Source organism: Micropterus salmoides, unplaced genomic scaffold (assembly GCF_014851395.1).
Source record: "Micropterus salmoides isolate LMB-PRFRI ecotype aquatic unplaced genomic scaffold, ASM1485139v1 Ms_hic_scaffold_2, whole genome shotgun sequence".
NCBI classification, from domain to species: Eukaryota; Metazoa; Chordata; class Actinopteri; order Centrarchiformes; family Centrarchidae; genus Micropterus; species Micropterus salmoides.
In genome coordinates this window covers 7,920,720-7,947,813 of record NW_024041150.1, presented here as the reverse complement: position 1 = coordinate 7,947,813, position 27,094 = coordinate 7,920,720, and the positions used below count along the sequence as shown (strand labels likewise).

General features: G+C 41.2%; 1 pseudogene; it reads left to right on the top strand.

Annotated features, from left to right (window-relative positions):
- Nucleotides 1-23,630, top strand: LOC119911310 (annotated as a pseudogene).
- The last annotated feature ends 3,464 nt before the right edge of the window (nucleotides 23,631-27,094 follow it).

The following is a 27,094-nucleotide window of genomic DNA, read 5'->3' as shown; positions in this document are numbered from 1 at the left end:
GAAGGCCCTGCCCCTACAGGCGATAGAAACGAAAATGATTCAGTCAAAGGGGTTGAGGGTTCAGTTTTTAGATTTTGCATCCTTACTGAAGTTTTAGATTCTCAAACTTAGGAACTTTCTTTGGTTTCTTTATTCTTGAAAAGTTCTTGTCTTCTGTCTCAAAGGGCCGAGTTTGTGGACACAGACTTTGATAAAACTAGGTCGATCATGTTGATCTATTGAGAGACAGGAAGCTGTTTTTCCTTTATTTCTTCAGTCGTCTGATCGAATGCTTCTTCTGCGACACTTTGGTAAGGCCGCTCGTTTAATATTTCTGTAAAATGTTAGAAGTGCTCATCTTTGTCCTTCAAGAGAGGGACAAGTTGTTAGGACAGAAGCCCTAGCTTTCTCTAGGAGGAGAGAGACCTTTTCTGCACATACTGATTTCACTCCTAATAATTACTGTTGTTAATATTACCGTGCCCGGTGAGATTAGAGACACTGAAAAGTGCTATTGATTCTCACTCACCCTCACATACAGTGTGAAGTGAATTTTGCCTCTTGTTACTCTCGTGAATACCGCAAATATTCACCCTTAATCTGGTTTTCTACAGAGGCAATGCGGGTGGTGATGGCGCAATGGATAAGACACCTGCCTTTGGTGTAAGAGACCCCAGTTCAATCCCCCAATGTGGCCCATCCGCCATTGTGTCCCTGAGCGAGACACTTAACCGCTCGTTGCTCCAGAGGCGTGCGACCTCTGACATGTATAGCAATTGTAAGTAGCTTTGGATAAAAGTGTCAGCTAAATGAGTAAATGTAGGTATGAACCCAAAATAATCATTTTGATTTAATTTCAATAAATAGATCAAAATGGTGCTGAAAGAACTACATCATGATGCTCATTTGTTAAACATATGAATTCATGCTTTGTCAGGTCAACAAGACAGCAAGAAAACAACTTTTAAAATGCTTGTTTTGTAAATGGCGTTTGGATCGATCAAGGTTATGCTAAGCTAACTTGTTTCATAGAGAATTACGGTAGCTGGACTCAAGTAGTAGACACATATTTTCAGAATTTACCAGGTAGTAAAACTACTTTACAAGTTTAAAAATGTTATGACCGGTCTGCGTATAAATATAAAGTAGTGTCACAGGCTCCCACTGACGGCTATAATAGTGGATATCAGAAATTCGGTGGCTCGCTGAAGACAGGTTGAGAAGTTGCGAGTAAAGATAAATCCACTTCTTAATCCCAAAATGTGAATAAAAAGTTAGTTAATAAAAAATTTAAACAGATAAGTATCAGAGCAGAATCCGGTGCCACTAGGTGCTTATTTGTCCTAAACCTCCAGCGCCACCCTCGGCTCTCCTCCAAACGCTCCCTGTTGGTCGACCAGAAGAGACTCTGTCTCTGCATTGACTTTGTATTAAATTGTTCCAAAAATCTGCTTCACGTTCTATTTGAACACACAGTAAGAACTACTGTGGCTTTAACGTTTACACTTCATGTTTATGGTGCTTTCACTCATGGTGTGCTGCTTCAAAAGAACATGAAGTCAAGCCCACAGAGCAGCAGCAGGAGCTCTGACTGGCCTAAACTAAAAACACAGCTCCTGTGTCAGCCAATCAGAGCTCCTTTTTCTGCTCTAATACATTTGTGTTGACAGTACTGCCTGATTTTAGCAGGGAGCCACGATGACTGAAGAGGTCCTCTTGAACACACTGAAGGATTTGAGTGAGGAAGAATTCAAGGAGTTCAGATGGTATCTGGATCACAGTGACATCCTGGAAGTTTCCCCAAAGATCACAAAGTCTGTGCTGGAGACGGCAGACAGGTTGAAAACAGTGGAACTGATGGTGAACGCTTATAAACCTCGTGGAGCTCTAGAGGTGACCAAGAAGGTTTTAGGGAAGATACCCAGGAACGACCTGGTGCAGAGTCTGCCAGACACCAGCTCAGGACCAGAAGATCGGTCAAACTTTTCACTTTTGTATTTTCTGGCACAAACAGCAGGTTGACGTGAGCGACATGATGCTTGTAAAGGAACGCTGTCTCTCGGTTCAGAAGCTCATTGCATTCACCAAAGAGTAAAATTTGAGGATAATATATCAAGCATTCGTTTTGAGATGACAGAAGCATTATGGCACCGCCTGATTTCATTCTCCTTCATTTACTACTTGGTTTGAGACAGTGGGAGATATAAATGTCATTGAGTAATGTGCATAATTTTATTATTAGTGTGGTATTTTATGCTTTGAGTAAATATGAGATGTCTTGATGACTTAATGAGGTTGACATGTTGATTGGTGTGAAATAAAGCAGTAGTTTCCTGCAGTTGCAACACATTCTCACAACCAGCTTGACACATGTGGACGCTTTATTAAGACCCCTTGGTGTCATTTTTCAACATGTAGGGCTCCATGGCCAAGTTATGAGCAATAACTATGCAAACTTTTAAAATAAAACTAGGGGCTTTAGGAGCTCATAGTTAACTGCTTTTATTAAATTAACTTTTTACTTAAATTTTTTGGGAATATTTATTCATTTAATTTATCTTCACTCATGCTTCTCAACAACGAGCTGCCATGTTTTCAGCCCCACTGTTGTTACTGTGGCTGTCAGAGCTCTGTGGGACTACTTCATATTTATACAGACCGACACAAGTTGACAAGAAAAGTTGAAAGGGGGTCACACACTACATGAGCTGCCAACGTGTCACCGACAGCTGGTCTCCAAACTACGTTTTGTCAAGAAATATGAAACGGGAAATGATGCTAAACTACACATAAAACAGCTGTTGTTTGTTATTATAAAGATGGCAATTATAAAGACAAAGAATCTGGATGAAAGAATGGATTAGCACACACGGGTAGCAGGGATTGTCCGAGCTACAGAGAGAGCTGGAGGTGAGTAAAAACTGTTTTGCAGAGAAAAAGTAGCTGCCTGCTCTCATTGGCTGGATTGAAATCATATTGAAATCATATCCCAGTGTGTTGAACGTGACGTTAAAGAGCTCCCCAGTACGTTACAAACTGACGCCAAACGTGTCCATATTGAGGACTCAGGAGTGAGAACGGGTTGGCAAGTTGACGTCAGAGAGTATACTGTATACAACTCTGACCTGCTGGAAGTTGATCTGTCCATTCAAGAGCAGCTACACCTGTAGTAATAATAATAATATTAATAGAAAATATAACCCGATCTCTCTTTCTCAGTGTCAGTGGATGTCAATGATGTTGGAGACACTTCAGAGAACAGAGGTTCGTCCCCCTCTCAGTGTGAAGGTAAAGCTTTTGTTTTTCTATATACAGAAAGCTTTTAAATAAAACTAATCATATTTTCAGTTATTTAAACCACTAGTATTTAGTATTAATAGGCTTGAATTTGAATTAATTACAATAAGAAGAGACTTTTGTTTTCATCAAAGTCAAAGTCAACTTTATTGTCAATTCTACCATGTACAAGGCACACAGAAGATTGAAATTGTGTTTTGTTATGACCCACGGTGACTGTAAGACAAAACAAACAACAAACAGTAATTAAAATTTTTAAACAGTTCAACAATTTGATTACAATTATTTACAGTCAAACAACAGTTAACAGTCTAATGTAAATATATTTTTTAGTGCAATGTTCCAAATATTGTGCAGTACTGTGCAAAAATGTCCATGTGAGTATCCACAGTGCAAGGTTGAATAGCAGCAGTTATTATTTTAAGTTTTGACATTTCTTTTTAGTAAGGTAGCTAAGGTGGCTTGTGCTGGATATTGTGCTGCTATCACACGTCTGTGGTTTGGGATGCTCTGGATCCCTTGCCACAGGCTCCTTGAGTCTCTGCTGTCGCTAAAATGGTTGGTTATTTTTTTTACTGTGTCCTGGCATTTGACTCTCATGATGCTGCGGCACAGGTTGGCCCTGGTTGTTGTCAGGCTAGCAATGTCACCGACTCTGAAGGCAGTGTCCTGGGCCCTCAGCAGCTTATGAAGCTCTCCTGTCAATCATGGCTTCTGATTGGCACGTATAGTGAAGGTTCTGCTGTGGGTCACATCATCAATGCATTTGGTGATGTAAGCAGTGAGTCTCTCTATATTCCTGTATGTTAGTCTACTGGTTGTAAGTCACTGCCTGCTTGAACATGTCCGAGTCTGTGGTGTCAAAGCAGTCCTGGAGTGCAGAGGTGGCATCTTCTGGTGGTTGATGGATCGAAATGCAGAACACAGAGCAGGATCAGTTTAAAATGTTAATTAACGAACTAAAGGCGAGCACACTTAAAAAACACAAGATAAGAATCTAACTGGACTCAAAAACACAGAACAGACAAGACCAACCAACTAACTAAGAAACACAGGCAACTCCACAAGACAGAACAGACTAACACAGAATGATCACAAACAAATTAACAACAAATCAGGCAGAGATCACAATTAACAGACAGAAACCAAGCATGAAACAAACATCAAATAATAACAGAATGAGACAGACACCAAAGCAAAGACTAATAACAGATACAAAACAGACAAAAAAATAACAAAACTGAATGAGAACTAACTAAAGAGAACAGTTGACAAGACTAAAATGCAGATACAAAACCAAAACCTCAGAATCAAGAACCAAAATGTTTAAACACTCCTTGATGAAGTATTCCTCCTACTCTACAATTAGCTACAATAACAATTATTTCAAGGATCCAGAGGATCCAGCCTCATATTGACCTATATCAAATCAAAACACAGATTCAAAATTATTGGCAAAATTGTTAGCTTGAAGACTCAACCAACTTATTCCTAGACTTATCTCTCCTGATAAGACAGGTTTTATCCCCAAGAGGTATGCATACTTGAATATTAGATGATTACTGGGAGTGATGCAATATATTAACAATAAGGCTAGTGATGCATATATAGTGAGCTTAGATGCAGAGAAAGCTTTTGATAGAATTCAATGGAGGTATCTTTTTAAGGTTCTACATAAATTGCTCTATACAGACCCGAAAGCTGTTTCAGTGAATGGGATACTCTCACCTGCCTTTTTATAAACAGAGGTACTAGATAGGGGTGCCATTTGTCACCACTTTTGTTCGCTCTTCTTACGGAACCCCTGGCTGAAGCTATTAGATGTAATGAGAAGATTAGTGGTATTAAAACAAAGCAGTATGAGCATAAAATTATCTTGTATGCTGATGATGTTCTGTTGTTCCTAACTAATCCTAGTATTTCTCTGCTAGAACTTATTGAGATAGTTAATAAATTCAGCGGTTTTTCAGGACATAAGATTAATTTGTGAAATCAGTTGCACTGCCAATGGGTAGATTAAGACAGGATAAACTAAATATTCCATTCCAAATAAATAGAGATGGGCTGACATATCTTGGTATCTTTATCCCATATGACCTGAATCAGTTAATAAAATATAATATAGTACCTGTGATAGCTAAGATTAGGAATGATTTACAAAGATGGTCTGTGCTTAAGTTCAACATGATTGGTAGGATCGCATTGATTAAAATGAACTTTTACAAAATATTTTTTTTTAGGCAAATTCATATGGGACAATAAAAGATCCAGATTTAAGTTGGGAAAACTGCAACTGTCTGTATCTGTGCCCAATTTTAAGTTTTATAAATAGCTATACAAACAGACAAACTCAGGAGAGATTGTGGCAGTTTCCCTGAATACAAAAATGGAGCATTCTCTCATGTCACGTTGGGAAGACTTCGAGTGACATAAGTGGTCCATTTCATTTTACAAAGAGTGCACATTTGCGAATAGGATGGTTGGGATTGGCGGTCTGTGTAGGCTAGCTTTGCTCGGATACCTCCTTGCTCTTCTGCTTTCTCTCGCACCGCCTGTAGCGCCTCCTCTCTAGGTGGGGACAGTAGTCGAGGTCAGTTTTGTAGTTGTTGCGCGAAGTAATCCAAGGCCCAATAGTGGTTATTAATTTTAACTTAAACATATTGCTGATGTCTAGCAGGAATTGACAACTGTAACTGCGCCTCAATGGCAAACCCAACGGACTCTTACTTACAACTGACGAATTATACAAATACAAACATGTAAACACCGTACTTGCACACACTACCATCTTGGTTTTTATTTTAATAGTTCTACTGGACGAACATCCTGACTTATTTTAAGAAATTTGAATAAATGCTCAGATCTACGTTTTACTTAAATGTGATAGGGTGTATAAAAGAGAAGGATGGGATAAAACCTCAATGTTAAGATAGCTACTACACATATCTGATTACTAGCATACTGTCCACAGATAAGTCGCTCCACATTAAATCCCAAATTCAGTGACTGCTTTTTAGTTTCTCTTCAGACATGAACCTTTGGCAAAATAAAAGCACTGACTGTAGACATGCAGCCTAATTTAGTTTTTTCTAATCATGTAACACAGATGTGATTGTTCCAGAACCAGAGCCACAACCCATCTCATATTACAAACACTTGCTTCAGTCAAACCTCCAGGATAAGTTTATGTGTGCACAAGAGGGGTGGGCTCAGAAGAAGGATGAGCAGCTTCTGGATGAAATCTTCACAGAGCTGTACATCACAGCTGGAGCTAACGTACACATTAACACACAGCATGAGGTCAGGCAGATTGAGGCTGTGGTGAAGCCAGCTGAAACAGAGAAACCAATTGAACCCAGTGACATCTTCAAACCCCCCTCTGGAAGATATAAACCCAAAAGAACATTGCTGACCAATGGAATCGCAGGAATTGGCAAAACATTTCTTGTGCACAAGTTTGTGTTGGACTGGGCTGAAGGAAGAGCCAATCAAGATGTGCATCTGGTATTCCCCTTCACCTTCCGCCAGCTGAATCTATGGAAGGAAGAAAAATTGTGTTTGGCAGAACTGATTCATCATTGTATTACAGAGACCAGATGCATCAAGGAAGAAGCTCTTAATCACATCTTTACAACTCTGCAGTCATCGGGAAACACCAACTATGACAAAAGTAAATTCAAACTTGTTTGTTTTGGATGGACTGGATGAGAGCCGCCTTCAACTAGACTGCTCTACCAGTAAAAACCAGGCAGTTAACTTCAATGTAACGGAGTCCACCTCAGTGGAGAAGCTGCTGACAAACCTCATCAAGAGGAATCTGCTGCCCTCTGCTCGCCTCTGGATAACCACACGACCTGCAGCAGCCAATCAGATCCATTCTGATTTTGTTGATATAGTGACAGAGGTCAGAGGGTTCACTGACCCACAGAAGGAGGAGTACTTTATGAAGAGGTTCAGAGATGAGGAGCAGGCCAGCAGAATCATCTCCCACATCAAGACATCACGAAGCCTCCACATCATGTGCCACATCCCAGTCTTCTGCTGGATCACTGCTACAGTTCTGGAGGAGGTGTTGAAGACCAGAGAGGGAGGAGAGCTGCCCAAGACCCTGACTGAGATGTATGCAGAATTCTTGGTTCATCAGACAAAGCAGAGGAATGAAGAAAAATGTGTTCAGTACATCAAGTCATTAGCAAAACTTTCTTTCCACCAGCTGGAAAAGGGCAACCTGATCTTCTACGAGAAAGATCTAAAAGAGAGCGACATAGATGTCCGGGGGGCTTCGGTGTACTCAGGAGTGTTCACAGAAATCTTTAAAGAGGAACGGGGGAAGCGGAAGGAGGACGACAAAATGTTTAGCTTCGTCCATCTGAGCGTTCAGGAGTTTCTGGCTGCTCTTCATGTCCGTCTGGCCTTCACCAACTCTGGTGTCAATCTGCTGGCAAAAGAACAATCAGCCTCCAAGAAATCTGAAACAAGAAAACAGAATTCTGCAGAGACACATCTCTAACAGAGTGCTGTGGACGAGGCTTTACAGAGTCCAAATGGACACCTGGACTTGTTCCTCCGCTTCCTCCTGGGACTTTCACTGCAGACCAATCAGACTCTCCTTCAAGGTCTGCTGACACATACAGGAAGTAGCTCACAGACCAATCAGAAAACAGTCCAGTACATGAAGAAGAAGTTGGAGGAAAATCTCTCTGCAGAGCAAATCATCAATCTGTTCCACTGTCTGAATGAACTGAATGATCGTTCTCTAGTGGAGGAGATCCAACAGTCCCTGAGATCAGGAAGTCTCTCCACAGATAAACTCTCTCCTGCTCAGTGGTCAGCTCTGGTCTTCATCTTACTGTCATCAGAAAAAGATCTGGACGTATTTGACCTGAAGAAATACTCTGCTTCAGAGGAGGCTCTTCTGAGGCTGCTGCCAGTGGTCAAAGCCTCCAACAAAGCTCTGTAAGTACAGAGGTAGTTGGATTTATTTGTGACATTTTAAATAGTCTATCTTTTCAGATGGAAAAATTTACAACTATTCTTTTATTTCCTACTCTCATTCTCAGACTGAGTAGCTGTGACCTCTCAGGCAAAAATGGCGTTTAGTGGTTTAAAACGATGACAGCTTTGAAACCAAAGAAAACAACACAAGCTTCATCCCGTTGTTCCTTGTTTTGTGACTTTCCACAGTGACGATCTGCTGAGAGTTTGATGGTTATTCAGTTCTATCTGAAAGAGGTGTTGTTAGGATCTTGAAACATTGTGGGCTTAACCCAGTCCAGAAATCTTTATATTTTCACCTAATAATTGCACAATTTTAAAGTAATTTCCAAATAAAATGAATATAAGATGTCTACATGGTACTTTAACACTAGAACCCCTCCCTCTCCCTCTCTCTCTCTCTCTCTCTCTCTCTCTCCTGATCACACAAAATGTGCTCACCCCCAGTGTGAAGTAGATCTGCTGATTAAATGACACACAAACTGTACTTGTGTGACCTCCTCTATCTTGTTCTGTCTGATATGCCTATTGAATTTTCATTAACAAAATAAAATACAACTGAGTAGAAGAACCATGGTTGGCAGTCCCAACTTTAACAGGAATTTAACCATAAACACTTGCATTTCAGATTATTTTTGAAGGCTTTACTGCATAGGAATAACACATTATTAAAGTTTTATTTCTCATTTCATTTACTTTTTCCCTCTCTACCACTGCTTCCTCTCTCTCATTCACACTCTAGCTTGCTTGTGATCTCAGCTCATATGCAATCTCTCTTTCCTTTCCTCTTTGAAAAAATGAAGTCAGGAAGACAACAACAGAGCCTAACTTTGTAACTAACATTAATGCCCAACGGTAAATGTCGACGTCTCGTCTTGATATCAGTACTACAATACTTCCTTGTTTTATGAATGAATGAGTGAAGTTGAAGCTGCCATGGTGTCTGTGTTTGACCAATCAGCGATGGTGAGTGCTTTAAACTGTGAAACATGGACTTTGTTAGCACCTGTAGATATTATACTGGAGCTAAACATAGTCCTCTGTTCCTCTGGTCAAAATACAGGTTCACTTTCTGTCAGCCCCCTGGGAAAGTTCCTGCTGTGGAAAAGTCCGCATTCATATACTGAACAGCACACAGATGAACTTGTTCTGATACACAGAATTTCCTGTTTCACTGCTAACTTTCAAATTTTCATTTTGTTTTGTAGAACAAGCAAGGATTTCAGACAGTGTAGGGTGAAATTATACATAATCAAAATTGGCATCTCCTCACTGGTTACCGGTTTTGGTTTTCAATTTAGTTAATTTATGTTAAATTAGTTAATTCTATCCTTGTGTGTTTATGTTTACTTACTTTCGTTAACTGTGTTTTTCTTGTTGTATGTGTTTTTTATCGTGTCATTTTATTCTCTGTTCTTATGTTTTGTGTTTATTCTCCTCTTTTACTGTACTATTTTTTTTACCTGTTTCTGTCTTTTTACTTGTTTCTGTCTCTGTGAAGACATCTTGTTACCCATGTCTACAGCAACCTTAACAGTTATCGTCTAGATTAAGTTGATCTTTCAGCTTCACTGAACAAATTTATAGTGTCCCCTTTTTTGATTCACTGAGAAAGGCTTGACTTAAAGTGTTCTTCTGGATTATACCTTAGTCCAGACTTAATCTATAACACATAACATTCCTATTTTAATTCATGTTGATCATTTTTTTCAGACTGAGTGGCTGTGACCTCTCAGAGAGAAGCTGTGAAGCTCTGTCCTCAGTTCTCAGCTCCCAGTCCTCTAGTCTGAGAGAGCTGGACCTGAGTAACAACAACCTGCAGGACTCAGGAGTGAAGCTGCTGTCTGCTGGACTTGAGAGTTCACACTGTACACTGGAAACTCTCAGGTAAGATGTCAGTAAATTTGGTCTATAGTCAATTCTAATATAAATAATGAGTATTATATATATACTCAGAGATAAATAATGAAATCCACATCATTCAAGTAAAACAATTAGGCCTACTATGTGAATTTAAATGTTGTTTTCATACAGCGTCTTCAGCATATTTGACCGTAACAGGTATCAGGAGTCATTATCCTGTTCAACTCATGAGAAATGATATCTTAATTTACATTAATGGGTAAAATTGTAACCTCAATGAGATTGTCTCTGCTTATGTGATTTCACAGCAGCTGTGTTTATTTAGTTTGATTATCTTTCCATGGACATGTTTATTATGCGGCTTGTGGTTTTTTGTGTGTCTGCAGGCTTTCAGGCTGTCTGATCACAGAGAAAGGCTGTGCTTCTCTGTCCTCAGTTCTCAGCTCCCAGTCCTGTAGTCTGAGAGAGCTGGACCTGAGTAACAACAACCTGCAGGACTCAGGAGTGAAGCTGCTGTCTGCTGGACTTGAGAGTTCACACTGTACACTGGAAACTCTCAGGTAAGATGTCAGTAAATTTGGTCTATAGTCAATTCTAGGCAAATAATGACCAGTGGGCCAAATATGCCCCCCTCTCCCAAGCATTCTGAAAATTTGTTTTTCTTTTCGTACAATAAAGCCCAATAAATATGACCTTGTATCATTTAATGTGGCCCTCACATGAAGAGACCGATTCAAACTGTGCCTCATGGTGCTCCAGGTTCTTTGTACAGCACGTGGGCCTAGAATAAAGTCTAATTAACTTAACAGATGATAATCAGAGATAAATAATGAAATCCACATCATTCAAGTAAAACAATTAGGCCTACTATGTGAATTTAAATGTTGTTTTCATACAGCGTCTACAGCATATTTGACCGTAACAGGTATCAGGAGTCATTATCCTGTTCAACTCATGAGAAAGTATATCTTGATTTACATTAATGGGTAAAATCTTAACCTCCATGAGATTGTCTCCGCTTATGTGATTTCATAGCAGTTGTGTTTATTTAGTTTGATTGTCTTTCCATGAACATGTTCATTATGTGACGTGTGTTGTTTTGTGTGTCTGCAGGCTGTCAGGCTGTCTGATCACAGAGAAAGGCTGTGCTTCTCTGGCCTCAGCTCTGACCTCCAACCCCTCCCATCTGAGAGAGCTGGACCTGAGTAACAACAGCCTGCAGGACTCAGGAGTGAAGCTGCTGTCTGCTGGACTGAAGAGTCCCCACTGTACATTGGAAAATCTCAGGTCACATCACAGTCCAGTTGGTCTTTAGTCAGTTGGAGGCAAATAATGGCCCGCGGGCCAAATTCAGCCCTCCAGCAAAAGTATTTGGCCCCTGAAAAAATATTTCACTTTCGCAGTTAAAATCAAATCTGTAACTACAATACTTATGTAAAGCCCAACAAATTTGACCTTGCATTCTTTAATGCTACCCTCACACAAAGAAAGGCATGAAACTGCAGCTACCGTGACTCATGGTACTACAGGTTCTTTGTAGAGCCTGTGGGCCCAGAATGAAGTCTAATTAACTAGTAGGTGATAATCAGAGATAAATAACGAAGTCCACATCATTCAAGTAAAACAATTAGGCCTACTATGTGAATTTAAATGTTGTTTTCATTCAACATCTTCAGCATTTTTGACCGTAACAGGTTTCAAGGTATCAGGAGTCATTATCCTGTTCAACTGATGAGACATTATGTCATGATTTACATTAATGGGTAAAATTGTAACCTCCACGAGATTGTCTCCGCTTATGTGATTTCATAGCAGTTGTGTTTATTTAGTTTGATTGTCTTTCCATGAACATGTTCATTATGTGGCATGTGTTTTGTGTGTCTGCAGTCTGTCAGGCTGTCTGATCACAGAGAAAGGCTGTGCTTCTCTGTCCTCAGTTCTCAGCTCCCAGTCCTGTAGTCTGAGAGAGCTGGACCTGAGTAACAACAGCCTGCAAGACTCAGGAGTGAAGCTGCTGTCAGCTGGACTGAAGAGTCCCCACTGTACATTGGAAACTTTCAGGTCACATCACAGTCCAATTGGTCTTTAGTCAACTGGAGTAAAATATTGGCCTGTGGGCCAAATTCAGCCCTCCAGAAAAAGTATTTGGCCCTTGAAAAAATATTTCACTTTTGCAGTTTAAATCAAATCTGTAACTACAATACTTTCGTAAAACCCAAGAAACTTGACTTTGTATTCTGTAATGCTGCCCTCACATGAAGAAAGGCATGCAAACGGCAGCTGCTGTGCCTCATGGTGCTCCAGCTTCTTTGTACAGCACGTGGGCCTAGAATGAAGTCTAATTAACCAGTAGATGATATCAGAGATAAATAATATATATATATCCACACCATTCAAGTAAAACAATTATGTGGATTTAAACATAATTTTCATTCAACGTCTTCAGAATATGTGACCGTTACAGGTATAAGGAATCATTATCCTGTTCAACTGATGAGAAATTAAATCTTGATTTACATTAATGGGTAAAATCGTAACCTCCATGAGAATGTCTTCGTTTATGTGATTTCACAGCAGGTATGTTTATTTAGTTTGATTATCTGACGTGTTGTTTTGTGTCTGCAGGCTGTCAGTCTGTCTGATCACTAAGGAAGGCTGTGCTTCTCTAGCCTCAGCTCTGACCTCCAACCCCTCCCATCTGAGAGAGCTGGACCTGAGTAACAACAACCTGCAGGACTCAGGAGTGAAGCTGCTGTCTGCTGGACTCGAGAGTCCCCACTGTACATTGGAAACTCTCAGGTCAGATCACAGTACAGTTCAGTACAGGTCTTTAGTCAACTGGTGGCAAATATTGGCCTGTGGGCAAAATTAAATAAGTATTTGGCTCCTGAAAAAATAAATCAAATCTATACTACAATACTTATGTCAAGTCCAATAAATATGTCCTTGTATCATCTAATGCTGCCCTCGCATGAAGAGAAGCATGCAAACTGCAGCTACTGTGTCTCACTGTGCTCACTGTACTTAAGTCGCACACACAGTGCCTCGAAACTCGACTTGAAACTCGTCTTTAAAAGACTTCAGACTCAACTCGGACTTGAGGTGCAGGACTCGTGAACAATGTCTATTTTTTAGGAAACTTCTGATGACCATCCCGTTATTCCCTTCCTCCGTTACCTATAACCTGCCTACGTAACACGTAACATCTGCTGCGCGTGGCCGCATGTGAGAAAGGACAACAAACACCGCAGTTGCTGTGCCATTCATCATAAACTTTGGCTTTAAAACTTCATACAACGAGACCCAAACAAAGAAGCGCAGAACGCAAAATAGGTTAGTAACCTATTACATTCGTAATAAGCACGAGAGACTTGACACTTGACTTGGACTCTTGCTCAGAGACTTGAGACTTGACTTGGACTGTAGCTGAAAGACTTGAGACTTGACTTGGACTGTAGCTGAAAGACTTGAGACTTGACTTGGACTGTAGCTGAAAGACTTGAGACTTGACTTGGACTCTAGCTCAAAGACTTGAGACTTGACTTGGACTCTAGCTCAAAGACTTGTGAGCATCTCTGCTATGCACTTGAAACGCTCAGCTCATATCACAGAGCTGCTGTTCTTTGGTTCTTTGGCAAAAATTGGCCTGGATCCAACTGTGAGTGATCAAACCTACGAAGAAAGTAAATATAAAATGGTTATTGCTGATAATGGAGCCAAGATGGATTGTACGAAAATAACGGATTGTGTGCTCAGAGGGTGGGCTGAGGGATGTAGGGATGGGGGAGAGGATCGAGGGATGAAGGGTAGGGCTCGAGGTGTAATGGATGAAGGGTTGAGGTGAAGACAGGTGAGGGATGAAGGGGAGGAGTCTGAGCCGTGACGATGGATGTGTGAGTGAAGAGCAGACCAGTGTCCGCTGGCGAGAAGGTGTGCGAGAACCGGTGGAGTCGAGACTCTGAGTGGGGGAGCTGTCTCTTAGTCCGCGGACATGTGGAAACCCCCAAAGGAACTTCAGATGGAAAGGTGTGCGTGAGCGTTTTGATATGGTTTGGGTCGTTGCGAATGTAAGTGAGGTATGCTGGTGAGGACCAGCGGACAGGATTTGGTTATGTCGTCTGGGATTCCCTGCCTGGAGGGAATGCCCAGAGTAGAGTTTGGGGGGATATGCCGGAATTGGATAGAATTTGGCGGAAGTTTTGGTGAAACCAGAAGAGTATGGCTACTTTCCCTGACTCTGACGAACAGAGGATCTTGTGAGGAAGCGTGGCTGGCTATTCTTGTGTCCACATAGAGACATATTGGTTCGTATGGACTGAGGTAAGAAATGAGTTGGAAAAAGGTAGATGGGTTGCGGTAGACCGGATTGGTTGGCTTCGCTGCGTTAAAGGCGATAAATGTGTGTGTCTGCAGATTGTATGCCATGCTGGCGTGTAGACTCGGATGGCAGTGCAGGCTGGAGGTGGTGAAAAAAGCCAAAAATGCCAGTAGGAATATGGATTCTAGGACTCTGTCAGCGTATGGAGTCAGATAACCCGATCTGAGTGAGAAAGAGAGTCAGCGATTTTGTTTTTGTGACTGGGATATGGGAGGCTCGGATGATGAATTGGTGCTGTACTGAAAACCATGGTGAGCCTCTGCATGAATTGCATTATGTCTGGTGCAATGGAACTGTCCTCTGTTAATTATGTCTACCACTGCACTATGTCTGAGTATATTGCAATAGTTTTCTTGGACCATTTAGACTCCCAAAGAATGGTTGCGATAAGACTGGGTACATGTCATAGATGGTAGGGGAAGGAGAGAGAGAAATTCGGGTGGCCAGTCCACTGCGAACCAACTACCGCCTATGTAGCTGCCAAAGCCGACGGAAGGGGCAGCATCTGTGAAGAGCTGGATGTCTTCTGGGTTGGTGACGTGGTCGTTGTGGAAAAAGGAGACGCCCTTCCAGGATGACAGGAAATGCAACTGTAATGGGTGTTCCTGGTCTGCCATCTATCTGTCTGGATGCACATCCGTTAACGTCTGTGTGATCTGCGTTGTGTTCTGTGATTGTGACTGTGCTGATTGAAGGAAGGACCCGGACTACAAACAGCTACTGGTTGCTCCTTTAATGCAGGCTGTATAGCAGTGATATCTGTACAAATCAGTAGAAAACAAGAAATGCTCTGTAACATGCAGTCTCACACGCTGTTCATCAGTCTCCTCCTCTCAGCGAGCAAAGCGCGGACTGCTCTAATTTACACTTACATATACTGCAGCACATAGCTAACATAGCTCCTCTGTTTAACAATAAGAGTGTTTATATGATGTAAAAATAAATGAAATAAAATACAAACATTTCCAATACATTTGATTACATATGGGTTTTAAGAATGCTAAACACAACCAGTAAAATATTTGTGTAAATAATGAACTGACTGAATACACATACCTGTACAAATCAGTAGAAAACAAGAAATGCTCTGTAACACACAGTCTCTTCCACACTCGCTGTTCATCAGTCTCCTATTAGCAAATAAACACACAGGAAACCCTGTAGCACTGAAAAACATGTGTGTCCTATATAACTTGCTAAAAAATGTATTTACAAGGTTTGTATTTGAACGACACGGCTGTATGTTTACTCTCTTAAGACTAGCATTCACTTTATAACTGCATATTGTTATGTTATCTACGAAACGAAATAAACTCCTAATGATAACCAGCAGAAATATCCTTACCTCCTCTCAGCGAGCAAAGCGCGGACCGAGAGAGGCGCAGAGTTGACGTTGTGAAACTGAGACGTCTTAAAGTGACAGTGCAGGTATTAACACTTCAGTTTGAATATGCCATTCAATATATGATTTCAACCTGGTTACAGAACCACGTTTAAACTCCGTTTACATGCGATGTCTAGTTCGATGTGGTCATGGAGAGATGGGACGGAAGCAGCTATGGAAAGGAGATGTGACGGGAAGGACCAACCTTGTGGTATGATCCGGGTGGCATAGTTAAGTGGCATAGCAGTGAGAGAAGACGGCATTTGGTGCAACGGTGGGCCAGAAGAAATTGGAAATTAGTAAGGAAATGCGGTAGATTTTCTCAGGGACAAGGATGCCTAGAGTAACCGAATCGAGGGTGATGCCCAGGAATTCCTGATGTGTTGGGGCCTTCTGTTTTCTCCGGGGAGAGAGGGACTCCAAGTTTGTAGAATGCAGAGGTCGAGATGTTGAGGCCATTGAGATGGTGGTGTAGAGGATGGAAAAAGGTGAGGAAGTCATCTATGACGTGATATATTTTATATATATTATTCTATATATATGTATATATGCAATATATGTTGAGGATCTAGCAAAGTGCTTCGGATAGGGAGTCAAATTTTTATTTTATTTTATATTATTTTATTTTATTTTAATTTAATTAATTAATTAAATTTTATATTTTGTCTTATTTATTTTATTTTATTTTATGTTTGGGCTGTCTTACGTCCAAAGGTTAGACAAACTGCAAAGTAGTAAGCACCCTTCCAGAGAACGCCGAAAAGGTGCCAGTACATTTACATTTATTTACATGTTGTGCAGGAACAGCAGGGTGGCAGGTGACTCGCATCCACAGGTCCAGACTTAGTTATTATGTAAAAACTTTATTCCTATTTTTCTATCCCTACTATTTATAGTATTTTTCAATTTTCTTTCTTATCTAATGTGTGTTTCCTATCTGTTGTGTCCTCATGGAGCTGCCATTCCAAGTGAATTTCCCCAGTGTGGGATTAATAAAGTCTATCGTATCTTATCTTGTAAAAAACCTTGAGATAAATTAATGGGTAAAGTAGTAAACAGTTTTACAAAATTTTAAACACTTTTTTTTTTTTTTTTTTAATATCCTTTTTATTTAACTTAAGTTTTACGTGGGTTAAGGATTTTAGCCATCCGACATGGATTTTAAGCTAGATGACCGTAAAAACGCGATCAATGCTACTGATCGCAACAAAGATCCGGTGACTATGCTAGCTGAGATAACTCTGCCCATGAGGACTGCACACTCCTTAAGAAAGCGAAGAAGAAGATTGCTGACCTTATGGAAGACATCCGACGACTTTCAGAGGAACTCAAAGAGAAAGATTCCCTGCTGACTGGCTTTATGGATGTGGCTTCAGTACAAGCCAAACAGATTGTTCTCTTAGCACAACCGCTAACATCCAGGACACCGTGTTATGGGACCCCTCTAGTCTTCCCAGGCTTTCATCCTGCTCGACTCCGAAGCATCAGTCAACCTGGGCTGAAGTGGTGGTCCGTGGCTTTAAGAGAGGCTCGGATGGGGCTGCCTCTCCTCGTCCATCGGCCTCTCCAACCGCTATGCAGCCTTGTCTAACGACACTCCGGTCCATCCAGCTGATGCACCTGCGGCTTCGAGTCTCCCTGATACGGATCTCTTTCGGCGCACAGTGCCTGCCGACACTGTTGCATCTCCTCCACCGGCTACATCTCCTGCACTGGTCTGCCGCCGGGCCTGATCGGTGGCCGTCATCCCGGTCAAAAACCTCCGCTTCCCGACGTAGGATCCTGAAGGAGGCTGTGCTCAGACGCTCCGGAGGCCGTCTCTACCCTGCACCGTCGGGTAGCCCTTCTCTCAGGTCTGTTACTGCTACTCCAACACAACACTCGGCAGCTCACACACTCCATCCTCAGTCCGCACGCAGTGTTGAAGCAGATTCTGGTCAGTCCTGCTCTGGAACCCCACAACCGGCATCTCCTCGTCCCCTTTTCTCCCCAACCACACTAATAATTGGTGACTCCATAACCAGAAACCTCCGTCTTTAACACTAACACTCGCTGCTTCCCTGGTGCCACCACGGCTGACATTTTAAAAAAACTCCAGGACCTGATGCCGTCACTCCCGTCCTCCATCACAAGAGTGATAGTCCATGTCGGAACAAATGACACAGCTCTTCGGCAGTCTGAGCTGACAAAATCAGATTTTTAACTTTTTAAAGCAGTGTGGAAAGTCCGTTTTTATCTCTGGTCCCATTCCCACAGTTGGTCGCGGTGCTGGCCGCTTCAGTAGACTCCTTGGCCTCCACGACTGGCTCCAGTCCGCCTGCAGGGCTTACCGTGTGTTTTATGTGGATAATTTTAATATTTTCTGGCAAAGAATGTCTCTTTTTCAGACAGACGGACTTCACCCAAACAAACGGGCTCAGAAATGTTAGCTGCGCACATACAGCATGTGGTGCGGTCCACACATGACTTACGTGAATGACTAATCATTCATGCAGCACACCTGGACACACCACCGCTCACTGAACAGATCTCTGGCTCACTGCCACAAACAACTGTCTCCACCTGCTGGCATGTAAAGCCGTCTGCTCCCAGCGCTGTTCCACAGACTTCTATTCCTGTCATCATCACGCATAGACCAGTAAACCGAAATGTGCACACCACACAGAAATATTAGTAATCTCTAAGGATTAGGACAACTGCACCAACTCCAGCACCCAGAACAAACTCATTTAAAATGGCTCTCTTCAATGTGAGATCACTTTCAAGTAAGACTTTTATCTTAAATGATTTATCTTGTCTGCAAATCTAGATTTTATGTTTTTAACTGAATCCTGGTTGCAAATGAATGACTATAGCCAGCTAGCTGAACTGTGTCCGCCTCAATATGATTGTTTTAGTCAACCGAGGGTCAGTGGTCGTGGTGGTGGGCTAGTGAGCGTGTATAGGAAAAATTTAAAATGTCATCAAGTACGCTGTGATGAATTAACTCCTTTGAAGTTCTCACTCTTAAAGTTGGAGGGCTGCAACCTATCATATTTGTTATAATTTATCCCCCCAAAACCGCCTGGAGGATTTTTATCAGAACTTCCTGAATTTTTATCTACTGGTTTTAAATTATGACAGAATTGTTCTTTGTGGCGATTTTAATATTCATGTTGATGACCCCAACAATGTTAATGCAACTGACTTTTTAATATGGCCACTTCTTTTAACTTCAAACAACATGTCAAAGGGCAAACACATAACCGTGGTCATACACTGGACTTGGTTTTTACCCTGGGTGTCAGCATTTCCTCTGTGGAATTAGTGGACATGACATATCTGACCACAGATGTATTGTTTTTAGCTGCGATTCGCCTGTTACTCATGCCGCCTCGCCAAGCTCCGTGTGTTCTCGCATCTTTAATGAACAAAGTGTTTCAAAGTTTTGCACATTCTTTCAGAGCCAAAGCCAACACCTGTCTGATTCCAACACCAACAATCTGGTCGATCACTTCAATATCTGCTGTCGTCACTAAATATTACTGCTCCTCTAAAGGTTAGGCCTACGTCTAAAGCTAGTAAGCAACCCTGGATAAATGACAGCATTCGCAGCCTAAAAAGGGAATGCAGGAAAGCAGAGCGCAGATGGAAAAAATCCAGTCTCCAAGTCCATTACCTCAGCTGAAGGATTTATTAATTAACTACAATAACATGGTTAAGGATGCGAGAACACACTATTTTCTGAACTCATTACTACACATAAACACAATCCCAGGTTTCTGTTTAAGACTGTGGATCAGCTGGTAAACCAACCCCTCCTTGTGCCTCAGCTGGAAGTAATGATGACTGATGTGAATTGTTTTTATCTTATTTTACCAATAATGTGGTGTCAATCAGAGCCTCTATTACCCCCGTGGCCTCTTACTCAGAGGTTCCTCACCAGCAACAAGAGAGTTTTAACCAATTTCATCCCATCGACTTGTCTGAGCATTTTAAAAACATCAAGTATCACAAATGAGAGTGTCCTCCGGCCCACTTGATGTAATACCTACAAAGTTTTTACTGAAAGTATAGATTCTGTTGGGCCCATTTGATCTCTGTTTTCAACAGCTCCCTATCTACTGGTTGTGTCCCTGATTATTTTAAACGGCTTGGATCTAAACCTGGTTTAGATCCCTCCCTCCACATTATTTTAGACCAATTTCAAAACTGTCTTTTATTGCAAAGATTTAGAAAGAATTGTGTCCAAACAGCTGCTCACTGTGCTGGAAAATAACAAATTATTTGAAAAGTTTCAGTCTGGTTTTAGGAAGTACCACAGCACTGAGACTGCCCTGCTTAAAGTCACAATGACCTTTTAATGTCTGCTGATGAAGGCATGTGCTCAGTCCTGGTACTCCTGGACCTTAGCGCTGCTTTTGACACCATTGATCACAACATCATGTTAGACAGACTGAGGCACTGGGTGGGGATCTCTGGTACTGCCCTAGAATGGTTTTCATCCTACCTGTCAAATAGGAAGTTTTGTGTCTGTAAACAACTATGTCCTCATTCTGTCCTGTTAATTATGGTGTGCCTCAGGGGTCGGTCTTAGGACCCATTTTGTTTTCCTTGTATCTGCTTCCCTTGGACATATTATCCATAAACATGGCATTTCTTTTCATAGTTATGCTGATGACACACAAATATACTTGCCCGTCAGATCCACAGACCCTGGAATGCTGAGTTCACTTAACAACTGCCTTTGTGAAGTTAAAAAATGGATGTCAAATAATTTCCTCCAGCTGAACTCAGACAAAACAGAAATCCTGGTCATCGGGTCTCAGCAGATGGCAAATCAAATACTGCCATCTGCTGGTTCCCTAGTAAATCACATTAAGCCTGTGGCAAAGAACCTTGGTGTTTGGTTTGATACTAATTTAAATTTCGAGCAGCACACCACAAAGCTTGTTCAGTCATGTTTCTATCAACTTAGAAATATAGCAAAAATTCGATCTATGTTAACTTTTAAGGACATCGAGACCATTTTACACGCCTTCATCTCATCACGCCTGGATTATTGCAACAGCCTTTCACCTGTTTAACCCAAAAATCTATGATCGACTCCAGACTGTCCAGAACTCAGCTGCCAGGCTTTTAACCAGAACAAAGAATCATCATTCATTACACTGGCTCCCAGTGTGTTTTAGAATTGACTTTAAAATTCTATTGATCACTTTTAAAGCTCTTCATGGCCTCTCGCCTTGTTATATTTCTGACCTTTTAGTCCCATACGCACCAGCACGTACCTTGAGATCCTCGGGCAGAGGTCTGCTGTCTGTTCCAGAGTCTCGACTGAAAACTAAAGGGGACAGAGCGTTTGCTGTCAGGGCCCGAGGCTCTGGAACAGCCTGCCCGAGGAAATCAGGTCGGCTGAGTCAGTGAACTCTTTTAAGTCCCTTCTTAAAACATACTTTTATAGGAGAGCTTTTCCTGACCTTATTTGACTTTATTTTATCCCTTTTATTTTATTGTATTTTTAATTTTATATAAATTTTTCATGCTCTTATCTTGTTTTTTTGTATTATTCTTTACACTTGTTAAAGCACTTTGTAACTTGTTTTGAAAAGTGCTCTACAAATAAGGATTTTTTATTTTTTATTTTTTTATTTTTTTTTTTTAAACTCCATGAGATTGTCTTGATTTCACACCGGTAGTTTTTTAGTTTCAGTATTTCCATGAACATGTTTATGTGACGTGTGCTGTTTTGTGTGTCTGCAGGTTGTCAGGCTGTCTGATCACAGAAGAAAGCTGTGCGTCTCTGGCCTCAGCTCTGAGCTCCAACCCTCCCACCTGAGAGAGCTGGACCTGAGTTACAATCATCCAGGAGACTCCAGAGTGAAGCTGCTGTCTGCTGGACTGGATGATCCACACTGGAGACTGGACACTCAGGTATGGAGAGGCCTTCTGCGGTCACTGACAGACAGTCTGATAGAGTAGGAACCATCACACACAAATGTTCCATGGCTGAGAGTTAACAACTAGTAAGTAGATGAAAAAAAAGTGGACAGACTTATCTTTTCATCTTACTTTTTATGCAGATTTGTCTCATATACATTAAAACAGGAAATGAGAACATTTATGTATAAACAGATAAATAGTTATGAAAAAGTGAAAATGATGAGTCATTTATTATCAGGCTGTGGAAGTGCTGCAGTGAACATGTAAGTGTATTAGTAGAAAATATCAAACCTCTGTGTATGAGAGCAATGTCACGTCCATGTTTGATGCTAAAAGAGGATGTGCTGGTCTGACCTCCCTCCTCCTTTCAGAGTGGAGCCTGGTGGACTCCGATGGTTGAGACCAGGTCTGAAGAAGTGTAAGTGTGTTTTCATTTGATTCATGAAAACAAAGCACACATTCAACCTCATTCAGACTGTGACATCACTCATTCAAAGTGTCAATCAATGAACAGATGATAGATCAATAACGTAATGCAATAAATAATGCAACTGTATTGTGTCTCCTTCTCTCCATCAGATTCCTGTAAACTCACACTCGACACAAAGACAGTACACAGAAAGATCAAACTGACTGACAACAGCAGGAAGTCAACATATGTTAAGGAGGATCAGTCATATCCTGATTATCCAGACAGGTTTACCTATTGGCCTCAGCTGCTGTGTGGAGATAGACTGACTGGTCACTGTTACTGGTCGGGAGGTCGAGTGGAGAGGATGGGTTGAAATATCAGTGAGTTGCAGAGGAATCAGAAGGAGAGGAGACAGTAATGACTGTTTGTTTGGAATGAATGATCAGTCCTGGAGTCTGATCTGCTCTGACTATTTTGGTTATACTGTCTGTCACAATAACATAAGAACATCCATCTCCTCCTCCTTCGCCTCCTCTGACAGAGTAGCAGTGTATGTGGACTGTCCTGCTAGCTCTCTGTCATTCTTCAGAGTCTCTGACACACTGATCCACCTCCACACCTTCAACACCACATTCACTGAACCTCTTTATCCTGGGTTTGGGTTCTGGACATATGGTTCCTCAGTGTCTCTGTGTTCTCTATTAGAGAATGATGTTTACTTATTGAGTGTGTTTTTATTTCTGTATTAATTTCGATTGTGGCAGATGCGGTCCTCCATAGCTGTAAGCACATTCATCAGCATGTTGACTCCGAATGTTGCTTTTCTTATCAACATCTTACTATCAGGGATGCAAACTCATCCGGGGAGATGTTTTCCCCAGTTCAGTTAGTTTTGGTTTGTTTTCACACTGCAATCATGAAAGCGCACAAGAACTTTACATGATATACTTGCATCCTGTCGTCATTATCTATGTGGGCAGCGTCTCCCTATACTTGACATGGATTGGTTTGTAAAAAGACGCGTGCCTGATGTTAGCGTGCTGTCAGTTGCGCAGGTGGCTTTGATAAGAATGTCACGTTATATTTTGTCCTTAATATGAACAATATGAACTATTTTGTGCAGCTCCTCATCGTACTTCCACATCCACATATCAAAATGGACTCCAAACCTGCTTCAAACCTGCTTCAATTACTGCTGAACTGAAACACTAAGGTGCATTAGTGTTTCAATGAAACACTTAAAAAATTAAAAAAGCGAGAAAAGCTCCAATATTCTGGAAGAACTGAATTTTATTTGAGCTTCTGGTGATGTAAGATGTATTTTATTAATTGTATCCTTTGCATATTCTTTGTTGTAATGAACATTGCATTAATAAAAAAAAGCTTTGGCAAGAACTTCATTTTGATTCGGACCGAGGCTACCTCTTTTTTTGCTTGGACCAAATTTCGTCAGTTTGGTCAGGACCGTGGTCTGGGGAAAGTTTCACACCTGTAATTTTGTTTCGGATCAAACTGAAAAGTCCAAAAGTGAGTTAGGTGTGAAAGGTCCCTGAGTGATCTGGCCCAGCTGAATCATTGAGTCTCTGTTTTTTTCTACTTCAATAAATATTAATAGTTCTTGTAAATAAATAACCACTAATACCTTTTGTTGTATAATTTAATCTTCTCTATGTTATTTAATTTTCTCAATATACATCTGATTGACAAAAAAAGTTACGGTCATTTCAATGTTTTCAGTTGTATTTCATTTCATATTACATATCAACATGTTAGTTTGTTACTTGCTGCCCCAACTTCTGGAGTGATACAGTTTCTTTGGAAATCACATCATCTCAAAAGATAAAATATAAATTCTCTGTCTCAGTACTCAGCTGTGCCTGGACCTGGAAGTAGTAATCCTTTCTCCTATAGCATCATTCCCCTCTTTGATCAGGCATCCTCCCTTGTTTCCACCACACAGGTGCAGATTGACTGTGTCTTGCTTGCATGGTGGGCACTAAAATTTACAGGGAAGAGAATGTGTAAATAACTTTTTCTATTTGTTTCACAGATTCTAAAACAAATTAATATATACACACATGTATAAATCCCCCTTTCACCCCTTGCTGGGTGTTATGTGTCGTCCCTTAAGCTCTGGTCCTCCGCCAGGAGGCCTGGAGTGTGAGGGTTCTATGCAGTCCTTAGATGTTCCCAGGACTGCACTCCTCGGACAGAGACATCAGATGTTGTGCTGGAATCTACTGGAGCCACTCTCCCAGTTTGGGGGTGAAACCCTACATGCATTGTTAGGAGCTTTCTTGTCTGATGTCAGGGCCTCTATCTCCTCCTCTGGCCAGTTTCTTTTACCAGCTGGGTATCTGACGACTGGCAGGCGTATTTGTTGATGGCATGGATCTTGTTCTTCCCATTCAGCTGACTTTTCAGGACCTGCCTTCCTATGTGTAGGTAGTATTTGGCTGTGGATGACTTCCTTCCTGCCGACTCATGTTTTCATTTGCGCTACAGGATCCCAAGTGTTGCTGAGGCTTCCTGTCAGCTGATTCATGTGGACATGATCATCCTACCTATTAAGGCAAGATAGTCTTAAAACTTATAGGAAGGCCCTCCGTAATGCCAGAGCAGCGTACTACTCGTCATTAATAGAGGAAAATAGGAACAACCCCAGGTTTTTCAGCACTGTAGCCAGGCTGACAGAGAGTCACAGCTCTATTGAGCCAAGTATTCCCATAGCTCTCAGTAGTTACGATTTCATGAGCTTCTTTAATGATAAAATTCTAGCTATTAGAAACAAAATTCACCAAGACCTGCCCTCAACTGGCACCGACTTATCTCTTAACTCAGGAACCTTAGAAACAGCTGTAGAACCAGATACATGTTTAGACTGTTTTGCTTCACTCAATCTTTACCAACTAACTTCAATAATTTCTTCATCTAAACCATCAACCTGCCTCTTAGACCCCGTCCCGACTAGGCTGCTTAAAGATGTTTTACCCTTAGTCAGCACCTCTATACTAGATAGATCAATCTACTTTATCAACAGGCTATGTACCACAGTACTTTAAAGTAGCTGTAATTAAACCTCTTCTGAAAAAGCCCAAACTTGATCCGGATGTTTTAGCCAACTATAGACCTATATCTAACCTTCCATTTCTCTGTAAGGTTCTGGAGAAAGCAGTTGCTAAACAGCTGGTGACTTTCTACAGAGCAATAGTTTATTTGAGGATTTTCAGTCAGGATTTAGAGCTCATCATAGCACAGAGACAGCACTGGTGAAAATTACTAACGACCTCCTTATGCATCAGACAAAGGACTTGTCTCTGTACTGGTTTTATTAGATCTTAGTGCTGCATTTGATACCATTGACCATCAGATCCTATTGCAGTGACTGGAACATTTCATTGGCATTAAAGGAACCGCTCTAAGCTGGTTTAAGTCCTATTTATCAGATCAATTTCAGTTTGTACATGTTAACGATGAGTCCTCCATGCACACCAAAGTTAGTCATGGAGTTCCTCAAGGATCTGTCCTCGGACCAATCCTCTTCACTTTATATGCTTCCTTTAGGCAATATTATCAGGAAATATTCCATAAGATTTCATTGTTATGCAGATGATACTCAGTTATATCTATCGATCAAACCAGATGAAACTCATCAGTTAGCTAAACTTCAAATGTGCCTTCAGGATGTTAAAACCTGGATGACATGTAATTTTCTCATGTTAAACTCAGATAAAACTGAAGTTATTGTTCTGGGGCCCAAGCACCTCCGTGATGCATTATCTAAAGATATAGTTTCCCTGGATGGCATCGCCCTGGCCTCCAGCACCACTGTGAGGAATCTTGGAGTCATCTTTGATCAGGACATGTCGTTTAAGTCTCACATTAAGCAAATTTCAAGGACCGCCTTTTTTCACCTACGTAATATTGCGAAAATCAGGAACATCCTGTCAAAAAATGATGCAGAAAAACTAGTCCATGCATTTGTTACTTCTAGGCTGGATTACTGCAATTCTTTATTATCAGGCTGCTCGAAAAAGTCCATTAAGACTCTTCAGCTGATCCAGAATGCTGCAGCACGTGTTCTGACAGGAACCAGGAAAAGAGATCACATTTCTCCTGTTTTAGCTTCTTTCCATTGGCTTCCAGTAAAATCCAGAATAGAATTTAAAATCATCTTCTTACCTACAAAGCTCTAATGGTCAGGCACCATCTTATCTGAAAGAGCTCATAGTACCTTACTACACCACCAGAGCACTGTGCTCCCAGAATGCAGGGTTACTTGTGGTTCCGAGTCTCCAAAAGTAGACTAGGAGCCAGAGCGTTCAGCTATCAAGCTCTCCTGTGGAACCAGGTTCCAGGTTCCAGTTCTAGTCTTATTATTGTTATTATAATCATTAACATACGACTGTTACCATTAACACTACTATAAATCTCTGTACCATTTTCATTTAGTCTATAGCAACATCACCTTTACTGTCTGTACCTCTGGTGGATATTGTGTAGGCTGCCTTCTCTCTCTCTCTCTCTCTCTCTTTCTCTCTCTCTCTCTCTCCTTCACCCCAACCGGTGGAGACAGATGGTCGCCCACCCTGAGCCATGGTTCTGCTCGAGGTTTCTGCCTCTTAAAAGGAAGTTTTTCCTTGCCTCTGTCTCCTAGTGCTGCTCTTGGTGGGAACTGTTGGGCTTCTGTAAATAGCATCATAGAGTACGGTCTAGACCTGCTCTTTTATGAAAAGCGCTGTTGTTGTGATTTGGCGCTATATAAATAAAATTGAATTGAATTATGCATGTTGAAATCTAATGGGACTATTTTCCATTTTTATTCCAGAGCGTGGTTTTTCCCTTTGAGAGTGTGACTCGTTGA